The 10,969-nt window shown below is 48.2% G+C and overlaps 1 long non-coding RNA gene across 1 annotated transcript; it reads left to right on the top strand.

The window, feature by feature from the left end:
* Positions 1-1,494: 1,494 nt before the first annotated feature.
* On the top strand, positions 1,495-9,673 carry LOC125637953 (uncharacterized). Its single transcript, XR_007357118.2, has 3 exons — positions 1,495-1,665; positions 7,688-7,735; positions 9,215-9,673. It is a non-coding gene; the product is annotated as an uncharacterized LOC125637953 (long non-coding RNA).
* The last annotated feature ends 1,296 nt before the right edge of the window (positions 9,674-10,969 follow it).

The raw sequence follows: 10,969 nt of genomic DNA, 5'->3' as shown, positions 1-10,969 counted from the left end.
AGGCTATCGCATGTGGGCTCCTCACTACTTTCACATCTCCATATAACTCTGACCCTCCCTACCTATCGCTCCGTGCTGAGCCTGGCATTGTCACCCCACCCGCACTCTGACATTGATCCCATCCTTGTTCCCCTGCTTGTCCGTGCCATCACCTCCGTGCATTTCTCCACACAGCCCCCTGTGTGCGGTACCATCTCCCTGTGCTTATCCTGAAGGCCCCAGCCATGTCCACATTAAAGCCGCCTTTGACACCCTCTTCTCCAGTGCTGCCTACTGTGAATATAGCTGATGTATAAAAATCCCCTATTTGTTGTTCTCCTTCCCTTCACCTGTCTCCCTAACAAGTCTGTCCTTAGACTATGAGCTCCTGAGGGCAAGGACCGTCCCTTTTATATCGTGGGCATCGTCGTAAATAAATAATGACTGAGGTTGTAAGTCAGTGTCAGGTACCTTAGAAATACAGAGACTAATCGTATTGCCTGAGTGTTGGAGGGACAAGACATAAGTACTCTCTTACAGTTTCCGGCTCTCGCTCAGTTGTTAATTTGAATCTTTTTTAATCTGAAGTAAAATTGGGTTTACCGATGGATTTGGATTAATCAGATCTGAAAGTACCTGGAAAGCCAGTAGACAGTTAGAAGAATTAACTTTCAGTGCTCCAAAAAGCGAAATATAATGGAAACTGGAATGGCTGTGGGAACCGATCTCTTGAATGACATTCTGTGTTCTGTTCAAACAAAACAAAACAGCCTGCGTGCACCCCCTCCCCCAAATACATTACATAAAACAATGCAATCTTCTTGGGAAACTTTTTAAAGAACCATTCCTGGGAAAAGATTTTTTTCCCCCCATATTAACAAGTTGTTACTCATATTTAAAACTTCTCTCTCTCTCTCTCTCACAGGTCATATGTGGATAGAATTTAACATGCCAGATCAGAGAATTGAACCATCTAGCCCAGTATTCTGCCTCGGGCAGTGGCCAGTACTTGATACTTCAGGAGAAGAGAAGCATTCCCTCCCCGATAACTTATGCAGTGATGCTGTCTGTGGAGGATCAGTTTACACCCTGAAGCAGGCGCGTTGATTACTCTTATTTTAGCTTACCTTCCATAACAGCAATTGTTATGGTCACCAGTGTAGCCAAACCTTATTTAAATCTATTCACAGCATCTGGGTTCTTCTGATGGGGGAGTCAGGTTGCTAGCTCACGGGAGGGAGGGTAGGGATGCATTTTTATCACTGGACTCGAGGAATAAATGATGCCCACAACTTCTAGGAACTGCAATCTTAACTCCCCCAGCCCTGCAATGGAAACTTGTCTCATAGCATGGCTTGCTGAGTTAGTGGTGAATAAAGCCCCTTGCAGCCCATTCACTTTGATGCTATGTAACCTTTGAGGCTCCGTTTGCGGTGTGCCCCCGTACATTACAAGTCACCCACATTTACCTGAAATGATCTTCGGCATGCCTTTTTCTCCCAATAGATGCTGCTATTTGGCACTGCTCATGAATCTGCTTTTGCAGCTTGCCCAACTGGTTTGTAGTTTCTAGTGGCCAGAGATGGCCTAGTTGAACCAGGAGGTGAGAAAAGAAAACATCAGTATACACGAAGGATGAGATTTTGGGGAACTGGGTCTCCAAATCCTTTCAGCAGCTTTGAAAAGGTAAGCTTAATATTTAATTGCTAGGTAGAATCCACTGTCGTGATAGTAATGGAATGGCGGTGTTAGATGGGGATGGGAAAGTACAAGCGTGGATTTGAAAAGCCTTTCCCTAAGGAAAACTGATGCCCCGTTTTGGACAGCTTTCCTTCCTGCTTCCTCTGCTTATCATTCGTTCCACCTATTCATAAAAGGGACTGAAGCAAAACAGAGGCCTTTGTGTTACTTGCTGGCTGCCTTAATGAGAGGGGAGTTTCAGAATTGGGGAGTGGGTGTGTGTGCTCACATGCCATGGTATGAATGCCTAGAGGAGGGGGTGGGAGTGGGGAATAACAACTGGGTAACTGAAGAAGGAAATCAAAAGGGAACTTTGTGACCAAACTGTCTCCTGCAAAACTTGGCCCTGACTAAGATCTCATGCAGGTTTCACAGTGTGTGTAACCCCCTTGACTTCGGTAGAGATATTCCTGACTAACACTGGTGTACTTGAAATCAGAATCAGGCTCATTATGAGCAAAATTGTAGGTATAGCTGGTAACACCACCAACAGCTAGGGTTTTCTAACACTTTTCATCATAAGACCCTGTTTTCAGTTGCTTTTAACTTTCCCAACCTTGTCCATGCTCAGTGTCTGCCTCTGGCTGAGTTACTTTTATTTATTTATATATATTTATTTATTTAAAGTTTCAGCTAAGAGAGTTCAGCTGTTGCTCAGAGCAAAGCTCAGGGAAAATATGTTTAAAAATTCTCGCTACTGTTTTGCTGACAAGCGCTATCTCCTCCACGCTTTGGAGCGCCCGGGCTTGAAATTTGGTAGAGGGGTTGCCCTTGTGTCAGCGAAGTGCTTTTCGCATCCTTGTAGAAATCTACCCATATTTGGCCAAATTATGAGCTTTTAAGTAGAGCTTTGTTAAAGTTTGACAGATAAATTCTCTGCGGATTGTATCCACGCTGAGCATGCTCCGCCCCTCCCCAGGGGCTACAGGGGATGAGCAGGATTTTCCTCAGTTGCACCTCCTGGCAGACAGGGGCTACTGTGGCACCAGGAACTAAGAGCAGAGAGTCTGTCGCTCCATCCTGTGCTCTCAATTCTCCCACTGCTGGAAGAGGAGACCAAGGAAGCTCGCAGAGTGGAATACAGAGGGGTGAGGAGTGGAGGTGGGGCACAAGCTGCAAAGAAACAATCTGTGAGGTGGGGTGGGGCAGAGCATGCTCAGCCTGGATGCAATCTACCCCACACCAGGGGTACCTGCTAGGGGACAAGGGCAGAAGGGGGCAAGTGTGGGGAACAGGGAACGAACCACATCTGTAACCACTGGAGACTCCACATCAGAACCTGGAATAAAGCACAGGACTCCTGAATCTCAACAGTCCTCTGCTGTGACACCCACTCACAAAGTGTCTTGTCACCTTCTAGTAGTAGGTCCACATACAGGGTAACAGCCTACTGCTGCTACCAGCTATTCCATTAGATCAAGAACTAGAGGTTTTGCTGTGGATCTCTAGATTCCAACCCTTCTGATAACATTGTAGGGATTCAGTATTGTTCCACATGATGGAATTTCTGTTTCTTCTTTGGGTGCCTTCTCATGTCCATTCCATATTAGGTGTGTGTGCTCGCCACATACACCAGTGCTGGAAGTTTTTCCCTCAGCAGTATCTGTAGGGGACCGGCTCTGGCGCCCCCTGCAGGGTGCTCATGGTATAAGGGGGCACCACTGGCTCCCCCGACGCTCAGTTCCTTCTTGCTGTCAGTGACGGTGCTGGAACATCGGCTGCTTCGGCTAGCAGTGTTTCGTTTTATGTTCTTGTGAACCTTGAAAACCTGTAATATAGTTGTTAGTTTCTTAGTTACCCTTAGCAGTAATCATCAACTTTTGGTTAGTCCCAAATGGGACTCAGCCAGGGGATGGGGCATGCCCTGTACCCAGGCTTTAAACCCTGCGATCGCTGCAAATGATCCACATATCACATAAGGTGATCACCTTATATCATCAGTGATCCACATATCACATAAGGTGCTTAGGCCAAGGGCACATAAGTGACAAGTGCCATATCTGCAAGTCCTTTAAACCTAGGATGAAGAAGGAGCGCGATATCCACCTGAAAGTGCTCCTGATGGAGTCGGCACTCACTCCGGCACCGGAGGAACAGTCCGTCTCTGCACTGAGCACCGGGGCCTCCATGTGCAGTGCTCCGCCGGCGCTGTCCATGAGCCAGCACCAGCCCCCATCCACGGCTCCGGGGAAGAAGCGGAAAAAGAGGGGGAGGGGAAGATCTCTCACCTCCCATAGGGGCAGGAGAGGGCTGGGGGTGAGCCACAATCTGTGCTAAGCAGCTCAACACCCCCTTTGGGAAGTCGGACCCCATCTCAAATCGAGAGGTGCAGCCCATCCCATGCTTCGCCTGTGATCCTGGATAACAGTGCAGGCCCTAGCCAGCTTCAGATGCCATCGATGCCCAAAGCTCTTTGGGCAGCTCAAGAGATCTTGACGCTCCCTGTGCTGCCCACACCAGCTCCCATGGTACCCCAGTCTCGGGGAAAGCCCGTGTTGGGACCTATGCATGTGTCCCTGCCTCAGCGGTACTGATCCCCATCAAGAGGGACGTCCTGCCAACATTCACTCGCTCGAAGCCGTCACACCTCAGGACTGGAGAGGCAGGCTCTATGGAGCCCTCTTTGGTCCCCACACCGGACGCATTGATCGAGGGACTCGAGGTGTACCTTGCCAGTAGATTGGTGCAGACCCTCTGAGGCATGTGCCACCCGGCAAGAACTCCGGGACCGGCCCCAACTGTCTCCAAGGGCCCAATACTGATCCCGGCACTGATTGGACACCAGAGACCACCGGCCACCTGGCTGTCATCGCCTTGTCTCCAAGACGATGGATGATCCTCCCAGCAACTGACCCATAGTTTCCAGTCCCATTCAGTGTCCTGGTACTGATCGAGTAGCATGAGGTGCGGATTGCTGGTGTCTGATGCAGATCTGCTGAACCAAGACAGTCTTGCTTGGACAGGTTGGCTTTGGGACACAGTGACCGGCATTGGTTGGACAAGAGCCACCGCTCAGCCTGATCCTGGTTGCCTGGGACCAATCACTCCACTGGTAGCTCCAACTTGGAGCAAGGTTCCCTGCCTGCGGGAGAAGCCCCGGTACTGGCAGTGCCAACTACATTATTGTCTCAAGTCCAAAGGGATGTTGCAGTGCTTCAAGCCATGTGCTGCTCTCTGGGCCTACTGGTGAACGACAAAAAGTCAACGTCAGTGCCAGTGCAGAGGATAGAGTTCTTCAAAGCGGTCCTTGACTCTACCTGCGCCAGAGCGTTCCTGCCGCTGGAAAGGTTCCACACGCTGGCGAACTTCATCGCGGAAGTCTCCACGTCCCCTCTGACTACAGCCAGGGTCTACCTGCACCTGCTGGGCCACATGGCAGCGTGCACTTACATGGTCCACCATGCCAGGCTCTGGATGCAGCATGGTGGCGACTATCTATTCCCAGTTCCGAGACCCTCTGGAGAAGATCATTACCATCCCCCAGGCAATAGAAATCTCAATGCGAAGGTGGACCGACCGCAGGACAGTTGTGGAAGGGGTTCCATTCGACAACCCTCCTCACTCCATTGAGTTGGTGTCGAACACCTTGGACCTTGGTGGGGGGCACATATCAGCATCCACCAGACACAGGGGATATGGTCCCTGGAGGAGGCACGGTTACACATAAGCGTCAAAGAGCTCTGAGCGGTCCGGCTGGCATGTGGAGTCTTCTTTCCCCACCTGTCAGGCAAGGTGGTACGAGTCTTAACGGACAACACAGCCTCGATATTCTACATCAACAGGCAAGGGGGAGTGCTCTCGTTGGCTTTCTGTCAAGAGGCACTCCGTCTGTGGGACTTCTGTATCAGCCACGAAATTCACTTGGAAGCTTGTCACCTTCCCGGTGTCAGGAATATGCTGGTAGACCAGCTCAGCAGGGACTTCTCCTCTCACTACGAGTGGTCGCCCCATCCAGAGGTAGCCTGCATGATCTTCCTGAGGTGGAGAACTCCCCAAGTGGACCTATTCGCTACCAGACAGAACAGGAAATTCCACCGGTTTTGTTCTCGACAGGTTCTGAGCAAGGTCTCCCTCCCTGATGCCTTCCTCCTGTCATAGTCAGAAGGCCTGATGTACGCATTCCCTCCAATTCCTCTCATCAGCAGGGCCATGGCAAAGATCAAGGTTATCATGATCGCCCTGGCGTGGCCTCACCAGCATTGGTTCGGCATGCTCATGAGCCTGTCAGCGGCCCCTCCCTAGCCCCTACCCAACCAACTGGAGCTGCCGTCACAGGACCATGGTCAGCTCTTACACCCCAACCTTGGATTCCTCCACCTCTCGGCATGGATATTGTGTGACTGAACCCGGAGGAGCAGAGCTGTTTGGAAGGAGTCCAGGAGGACCTGTTGGACTCCTTCCAAAGTAGGAAGCCCTCAACTAGACTGTCTTACCTGGCCAAGTGGATGAGGTTTTCCCTCTGGGTGTCAGAATGGGACATCTCTCCCTCATGTTCCGCCATACAGGAACATGGACTATTTGCTCCATTTGAGGAGCCAGGGTCTGGCGCACACTTCCATTAGAGTGCATCTTGAGGCCATCCCCACTTTTCACCTGCCGATCCAAGGACAGACGGTATTCTCCCATGACATGAAGTTCAGATTCTTGAGAGGGTTGCAGAGATTCTTCCTGCAGGTGCAGGCTCCTGTCCCACGATGGGATCTTAATTTGGTCCTCTCTAGGCTCACTGGCCTGCCCTTTGAACCTCTGGGGTCCTGCTCCCTTTCCCATCTGTCATGGAAGGTCACGTTCCTGGTGGTGGTGAAGTCAGTGAGATAGGTCTGAGAAATTAAAGCCTTGACCTCAGAACTGCCTCGGTCTTCTACAAAGATAAGGTTCAGTTGTGGCCCCACCCAGCCTTCCTGCCAAAGGTGGTCTCCACCTTCCATATGAACCAGGACATCTTCCTTCCGGTGTTCTTTCCCAAACCACACAAAACCAGTGAGAAGAGGTGTCTTCACGCCCTGGATGTCTGGAGGGCCTTGGCTTTTTACTTAGAACGTACCAAGCCTTTCCGTAAATCGACTCAACTCTTCATCGCTACAGCGGATAGGATGAAGGGTCATCCGGTGTGCTCGCAGAGGATTTCCAATTGGATCACCTCATGCACAAGGACCTGTTACGACCTGGTGGGGGTTCCACTGTTGCCGATTGTCAGAGCCCACTTGACGAAAGCTCAGGCATCTTTGGTGGCCTTCCTGGCACACATCCCTAACCAGGACATCTATAGAGCTGCAACGTGATCCTCTGTCCACACATTTACCGCTCATTACACTATCACTCAGCAGGCCAGGGACGATGCTGGGTTCGCCAGAGCTGTGTTGCAATCTACACGTCCGTGAACTCCTACCCACCTCCAGGGGTACTGCTTCGGAGTCACCTAATGTGGAATGGACATGAGCGAGCACTCGAAGAAGAAAAGGCAGTTACTTTTTCTGTAACTGGTGTTCTTTGAGATGTGTTGCTCATGTCCTTTCCATGACCCGCCCTCCTTCCCCACTGTCGGAGTTTCTGGCAAGAAGGAACTGAGGGTGGCGGGAGCTGGCGGTGCCCCTTATACCGTGCCATGCATGCGCCATTCCAGGGGGCGCCAGAGCTGGTCCCCTACGGATACTGCTGAGGGAAAAACTTCTGGCACCAGCGTATGTGACGAGCACACACACCTACAATGGAATGGACGTGAGCAACGCATCTCGAAGAACACCCGTTATGGAAAAGGTAACTGTCTTTTTTGGCTTTTTAGTCAACTTAGGAAACTACATGAAAAAACCCCTACATTAAAAGAACGCGACGGTTGCAAAAGGCAAGCGCTCAAAAGTTAGGATATGTCAGTAGTCAGGTTTCTTGTGCAATCTTAATTTGACCGCCCTGTGCATATGCATTATGATACAGTCTTTAATTAAATGATCACATACAATTTTTTCTACAGGGCCTCTGCCTCCTTCAGCGCACAGGATGGATGGAGCTCAATAAATAGGTAGCTATCCAATATTTCTTTCTGGCCATGGGTGTGTGGCCGTAGGTCCTATTTACTGTACACAGTTGAATCCCTGCACAGAATAGGAATGATTAATTAAGGACTTCCCTGTGTCAATCAGACTAGTTTTACTTGTGGCCTAAACTAGGCTGGGGCCAGTGCTTCCAATGGAGTGGAAAGCTGCTTGTAAAGTTAAGGCACTGGACTTGGATTCAATTCCTGCCTCTGCCACAGATTTCCTGTGTGATCTTGGACAAGTCACTTAATTTCTCTGTCAAAGGGGGATAATGGCATGTCCCTGTCTCACAGGGGTATGTGAGGATAAATTCTTCCATGTTGGTGAGGTGCTCAAATACTGCAGTGAAAGGGGTCATGTACAAACCTAGCTAGAGAAAGGCAGATGGTAAAAGTCTAAGGCCTTTGTCCAAAGCCCACTTCTGCATTTAGTACATGCCGCACACACTTAAATAAAATGTGAAAAATGTTTGCATTTCATTCTTTAAGTAACAGAGAAAGTCAAGCTGGATGTATCGGAAAGCTTAGAATTTGAAAGCAATATTATCCTCTGCCTGCAGTACAATGATTGAAAATGACATCTTCTGCATACCCAATTAAAATACATACCTTTTAACCTTCACAACCATCGGAGATCTGTATCATTAAGACTGATTCAACAAGATGCCTTGATATTCTAAATTATTTGTATGCCTGGTATTCCAAATAAACATTTGTGAAATTCATTTCAAAAGATGTTAACTCTCGTGAAACCCGTGTGCCCCAAAGGGATTATATAAATTTCCATGTCAAATATTTGAAGCAAAGCACTTGTACAGAAACAGTGTTTTTTTGTGTTTTGATGCCTTTCATTTCCATAAACTAGATTACTTTCTGAAATTACTTTCACACAGAGAACAGTTTCTATTGAATTCCAGTCAGTGAGCTCCTTGGAGTGTGATGTGAATAAAATATCGATGAGCTATGTAGCAGCCGGTATGCATATGCATGTGTGTTGTATGAGGAGGGCAAACCAAGTTTAGATTTTATCTGTAAGAGGGTTCATAGACAGAGATTTACTGTCTTGGAGTAATTGCTAAACAACTGTTTCATTTATATCCTCACAAGAAAGCTCTCTGGATTTCTGTCTCCATCTCTTACCTGGCTAACGAGATGATCTCTCTTGTTAAGTACTGATTTGCTGGCATGCAGCTGTTTCTGGCTGTCAGGAGTTCTTCAACGGCAAAGTTTTATCTGCTTCTTGCAAACCCTGATTCTGCCAAAAAAAAAAAAAGGCTTACACACAAAAAATTGATCTGAGCCAACATTATCCATATTGTCCTCCTTTTGCCAACCCTGTGAAATGATCAAATGCCCAGGTTTCTAGAGGAGGAGGAAAGAAACACTTGAAAACGAAATTTGCCGTTTTAAGTTTTACATAAACTACTCCTAAAACCTCTGTTTTCTATCATATCTTCTGTTTAGATTATGTCGGTCTTTGTGGGATTGGCTTCTGAAGTTGTTCGCAAGAGACTAGTGGGGACAGCGGGGACATCTGTGATCAATGTTCTGCAACTCAGCCCCAAATCATGGGCTATGGGAGCCTCCCTAAAGGACACGTGTCAAGTTCACTGGGTTCAAAACAAGCCGAGTCTGCAGAACACTGTGTCTCCTATCCGAATGGCTTCAGAAATTAAAAAATAAAACCCCAAAGAGATACCATCAATCAAGGGTGGTGCATTTGTGGTTTCTAGTTATTATTTATAGTATGTGATTTATAGATTATGAGCAAAATTCTTCTTGCTGAACAGCAGTGAGGAGCCTCTTATCCTCAGTGAGGATCTTTATCATATATTTTTTGCTTGTTCAACACATGGCACTCCCATTGACATCAGTGGAAATCTCAGCTACAGAATCAGGATCAGCAAAGTGAAATCTGTCTTCTAAAACCAAACTAAACTTTCAGTCCTGTTCTAGTTGCAGCAGCGGCTGACTGCCCCCCAAAAGTGGGCAAGCAACCGCATTGGGGTGTGCAAAGATTCACTTGCATGCATAATTTAAACAGCACCCAGTCACCTGATTGGTGCTTGCAAATGTGAGCTGTGCAAACACACACATGCCAGCTGAAGATGTCAACTCACTCCATTGGGCTTAGACAGCTGTGTGCAATGAGCAAAGTCAAGCCGAATTGACCCCTTACTCTTCATCTTGATCAGAATGTCCTGCTGCAGAGTGGTTCTGCTGGAGAGAGACAAGGAACCTGCACAGATGTTCTCCCCGGGGTTCCTGCCACAACACTGTAGAGGGGTGTTTTGGTGGCAGAGCAAGAGTGGGCTGAAAGGATGGCTGGAGGCACACCCCATGGATCCATTGGTTTAACAACTCGGAAGTCACAGTTATTGCAGAACCGAACAGCCAGGAGGGGGAAGCTTTGTCCCCACCCATGAAGCAATCTTTGTACTCGGCGAGATTTATAAAGCAACAAGAGATGCCTGTCTGAACACTCTGGGCACTGCTGGCAAATACTAAACATACCCCACCTTGGGGTAAAATGCTCCCATTTTCACAGTCTCACGTCTTCCTTCTCCTCTTTTTCCATTTGTCTTGTCATCTGAAGTTGTCTGGTGGGTGGGTTCCAGACAGAGGCTCTTTTGTGACAGCAGCCGTTCGTCACCATTCCCTTTTGGACTTGTGCAGCAGCCCCCACCACATACCAAGCGGTGGTCCCATTGTGCAGCGACTAACGGAAGTTTGTGAATACTCATTTGGTATTAGTTCAACAGGAGTGTCAGCTTGTGCTCGTTTTTGGTGAAACAGAGAAAGGCTAAGCCAAAGGTGAGTCCTTTGATGTCAGTTTTTGGATGCACTTTCCTGGTTTTTTTAACAAAGCAAACTGAAATTGGGGTCTTAGAGTGTAAATGCCTATCACAGTAGTTCAGACAGGAAAAGAAACAAAGTGGAGACCAGTGAGACGGAGGGTAAATGCGAGGGAGTAAAAAAGCCAACAGACAACCACTTTGCATGGACAAAGAATGAGGGCCTGATTCTAATCTGCACTGGTGTAAATCAGGAATAACTTCATTGACATCATTGTTAGATCATCATTAGATCCTTGGGAGGATCTGTACAGAAACTGGCATGGGTACCGGAGCCAGTAATTGCAATATGGTCCAGCTCAAATGCACGTCAAAATTACTTTGGAAGATCTGAACATAAGTGAAGTCAGTGGCAGCATTTGGA

The sequence above is a fragment of the Caretta caretta genome, chromosome 6, assembly GCF_965140235.1.
Source record: "Caretta caretta isolate rCarCar2 chromosome 6, rCarCar1.hap1, whole genome shotgun sequence".
NCBI classification, from domain to species: Eukaryota; Metazoa; Chordata; order Testudines; family Cheloniidae; genus Caretta; species Caretta caretta.
This window is presented reverse-complemented; position numbering and strand designations above follow the sequence as displayed.